Consider the following 4,644-nt stretch of genomic DNA (forward strand, 5'->3'; position numbering starts at 1 on the left):
CCTTCTCCTCCTTCTTCTTCTCTTCTTCCTCTTCTTCTTCTTCTTCTTCTTCTTCTTCTTTCTTCTTCTCCTTCTTCTCTTCTTCTTCTTCTTCTCCTTCTTCTCCTTCTTCTCCTTCTCCCTCTCCTTCTTCTTCTCCTTCTTCTCCTTCTTCTCCTTCTTCTTCTTCTTCTCCTTCTTCTCCTTCTCCTTCTTCTTCTTCTTCTCCTTCTTCTCCTTCTTCTCCTTCTTCTCCTTCTTCTCCTTCTTCTTCTTCTTCTTCTTCTTCTTCTTCTTCTTTCTTCTCTTCTTCTTTCTTCTTCTTCTTCTTTCCTTCTTCTTCTTCTTTCTTCTTCTTCTTCTTTCTTCTTCTTCTTCTTTCTTCTTCTTCTTCTTTCTTCTTCTTCTTCTTTCTTCTTTCTTCTTCTTCTTCTTTCTTCTTCTTCTTCTTTCTTCTTCTTCTTCTTTCTTCTTCTTCTTTCTTCTTCTTCTTCTTCTTTCTTCTTCTTCTTCTTTCTTCTTCTTCTTTCTTTCTTTCTTTCTTTCTTTCTTTCTTTCTTTCCTTCTTTCCTTCTTCTTTCTTTCTTTCTTCTTTCTTCTTTCTTCTTTCTTCTTCTTTCTTCTTCTTTCTTCTTCTTTCTTCTTCTTTCTTCTTCTTTCTTCTTTCTTTCTTCTTTCTTTCTCCTTCTTCTTCCTCTACCTCCTCTTCCTCTACCTCCTCTTCCTCTACCTCCTCTTCCTCTACCTCCTTCTTCCTCCTCCCAGTTCCAGAATCAGTCCCCTCCTCTGACACAAACAAGGGAGAGTCCTTGACAGTAGCCCAGCTTCCTCAGAGTCACCTTTCAGAGTGAACAGGATGTCTGACACTCCTTTTTTTTTCTTTCTTTGTTTCTAACCCCCACGCTACCACCTAAGTGCGGTAGTGCTTATTTTTTCCCCAGCACCCATGGTGTGTGTCTGTGCAGGTGTGAGACACAGTGAACAATCCCTGTTTATTTTTTTTAATTTTTTTTTATTTTTATTTTTTTTTAATCAAAATAGAGTTGGAACATTCCTTTTTTCTTTTTTTCCACCTAAGTGCGGTAGTGCTTATTTGACTTTCCTGTTCTTTTTTTTCTTATTAACCCCCACACTACCACCTAAGTGCGGTAGTGCTTATTTTATCCCCAGCACCCATGGTGTGTGCGCGCAGGTGTGAGACACAGTGAAAGACACAAAGTGCACCAATCTTTATTCAATTTCCACCACCAGGAAGATAGGAAAACACCCGGGTGGCCAGTGACAAACACTGCCCTTCACATCAAAGGGCAGTGCTTTGTGATCAAAACAGTGAAGGGGAGGGTAGGGACTAAATCAAAATAGAGTTGGAGGGAGAAATGATGCACTCCACTCCCTGCGGCGCCCACCTCTCCCTGAACTCCTCCAGGGTGTTGGTGGACACCGTGTGCTCCTTCTCCAAGGACACCCAGGCCCTAACGTAACCGCGGAAGAGGGGCAGGCAGTCGGCCCTAACGACCCCCTCCACGGCCCACTGCCTGGACCTGTTGATGACCAGTTTGGCCAGGCCTAGGAGCAGACCCACGAGGAGGTCTTCAGACCTGCCCTCCTTCCTCCATACCGGGTGCCCAAAGATCAGGAGCGTGGGACTGAAGTGCAACCAAAAACAGAGGAGAAGGTTTTTCAGAAAATCAAAAAGGGAGTGCAAACGCCCACACCCAATATATACATGGTCCACGGACTCCACAGCGCCACAGAACAAGCAGTTGGGCTGGGAGTCCGTGAACCACCGCAACCTGCGACACTCCTCTTTGTTTTTTTTTCTCTATTTATTTATTTATTTATTTTTTCTTCTTTTTTTTGTGAGTGTAAGATCTTCTGGTTTTTTTTATGACCCCCACACTACCACCTAAGTGCGGTAGTGCTTATTTTATCCCCAGCACCCATGGTGTGTGTCTGTGCAGGTGTGAGACACAGTGAACAATCCCTGTTTATTTTTTTTTTATTTTTTTTATTTTTTTTAATCAAAATAGAGTTGGAACACTCCTTTTTTCTTTTTTTCCACCTAAGTGCGGTAGTGCTTATTTGACATTCCTGTTCTTTTTTTTCTTATTAACCCCGACACTACCACCTAAGTGCGGTAGTGCTTATTTTATCCCCAGCACCCATGGTGTGTGCGCGCAGGTGTGAGACACAGTGAAAGACACAAAGTGCACCAATCTTTATTCAATTTCCACCACCAGGAAGATAGGAAAACACCCGGGTGGCCAGTGACAAACACTGCCCTTCACATCAAAGGGCAGTGCTTTGTGATCAAAACAGTGAAGGGGAGGGTAGGGACTAAATCAAAATAGAATTGGAGGGAGAAATGATGCACTCCACTCCCTGCGGCGCCCACCTCTCCCTGAACTCCTCCAGGGTGTTGGTGGACACCGTGTGCTCCTTCTCCAAGGACACCCAGGCCCTAACGTAACCGCGGAAGAGGGGCAGGCAGTCGGCCCTAATGACCCCCTCCACGGCCCACTGCCTGGACCTGTTGATGACCAGTTTGGCCAGGCCCAGGAGCAGACCCACGAGGAGGTCTTCAGACCTGCCCTCCTTCCTCCATACCGGGTGCCCAAAGATCAGGAGCGTGGGACTGAAGTGCAACCAAAAACAGAGGAGAAGGTTTTTCAGAAAATCAAAAAGGGAGTGCAAACGCCCACACCCAATATATACATGGTCCACGGACTCCACAGCGCCACAGAACAAGCAGTTGGGCTGGGAGTCCGTGAACCACCACAACCTGCGACACTCCTTTTTGTATCTGTCAGGCAGGGCACCCTGATTGGGCCAGATTAACAGTTCCAAGCAGGAATCTCATTCTATGACGTCTGCCTGGCTGACCTCCTTACAATCGATACAATTTGGAAGCAGATCAGGAAAGGTTTAATTGACAGGTATCTGGCAGCAGGAGATTGCCTTATGAGAAAGGTTCGCCAGGCTAGGCCTGTATCCTCTGGAGTTTAGAGAAGTTATAGATGTCTTAATTGAAAAATATTAAATGCTGAGGTATCTTGAACTGGAGGATGTGGAAGGGATGTTTCCTTTCGTGGGCGAATTTAAAACTAAGTCAACCATTTAAGGCAGAGATGAAGATTTTTCCTTTCTCATAGAGAGTTGTGAGTTTTTAGAATTCCCTTCCTCAAAAGGCAGTAGATGCAAAATTTTTAAGTATATTTAAGGCAGAGGTAGAAAGCTTTTTAATTACGAAGGAATTGAAAAATATTGGAGGTATGCAGCAATGAAGAATTGAGGTTAAAAAAAGATCATCCTTGAATTTTATTAAGAGGCAGAGCAGGCTTGAAGGCTGAGTGACCATAAAACATAGGAACTCAAATTAGGCCATTCAACTCATTGAGTCTACTGTGCCATTCCACCATGGCGGATATGTTTCTCAACCCCATTCTCCCACTTTCTCCCCATAACCCTTGATCCCCTTGATATTCATGAACCTATCTATCTCAGTCTTAAATATATTCAATGACACGGCCTCCACAGCCTTCTGTGGTAATGAATTCCATATATTCACCGCTCTCTGGCTGAAGATGTTTCTCCTTATCTCTGTTCTAAAAGGTCTTCCCTTTACTTTAAGACTGTGCCCTCGGATCCTAGTCTCTCCTACTAATCTTAGAATCCCTAGTGTGGAAACAGGCCCGTCAACTCAACAATTCCACACCGACCCTCTGAAGAGTCACCCATCCAGACCCATTCCCCTACTCTATTACTCTACATTTACCCCTGACTAATGCACCTAACCCCCACATCCCTGAACACCATGGCCAATTTATCATAGGAGAAAGTGAGGACTGCAGATGCTGGAGGTCGGAGCTGAAAATGTGTTGCTGAAATGCGCAGCAGGTCAGGCAGCATCCAAGGAGCTAAAGAATCGACGTTTCGGGCATGAGCCCTTCTTCAGAATTTATCATAGCCAATTCACCTAATCTGCACATCTTTGGACAGTGGAAGGAAACCAAAGCGCCTGGAAGAAACCCACGCAGACACGCGGAAAATGTGCAAACTCCACACAGACAGTCGCCTGAGGCTGGCATTGAACCCAGGTCCCTTGCGCTGTGAGGCAGCAGTGCTAACTACTGATCCATCGTGCTGTCCCAAAACGTCTTCACAATATCTACTCTGTCCAGGCCATTAAGTATTCTGTTCATTCCTTCTAAACTCCATTGAGACCCAGTGTCCTCAAATGTTCCTCATATGTTAAGCTTTTCATTCCTGGGGCCATTCTTGTAAACCTCCTCTGAACATATTCCAGGGCCAGTACATCCTTCCTGAGATATGGGGCCCAAAACTGCACACAATACTCCAAATATGATCTGACCAGAGCTATATAGAGCCTCAGAAATACATCTCTGCTTTTATATGCAAGTCCTCTCAAAATAAATGCCATCATAGCATTTGCCTTCCTTACTACTGACTCAACCTGAAAGTTTCCCTTTAGAGAATCCTGGACTAGAACTCCCAAATCTCTTTGCACTTCAGACTTCTGAATTTTCTTCCCATTTAAAAAATAGTCCGTGCTTCTATTCTTTCTACCAAAGTGCATGATCTCACATTTTGTCACGTTGTACTCCATTTGCCACTTCCTCACCCATTCTCTTCTGTCCAAATCCT

This window comes from Chiloscyllium plagiosum, unplaced genomic scaffold (assembly GCF_037043375.1).
Source record: "Chiloscyllium plagiosum isolate Xiang-an unplaced genomic scaffold, Cpla_swu_hap1 HiC_scaffold_8, whole genome shotgun sequence".
Taxonomy (NCBI): Eukaryota; Metazoa; Chordata; class Chondrichthyes; order Orectolobiformes; family Hemiscylliidae; genus Chiloscyllium; species Chiloscyllium plagiosum.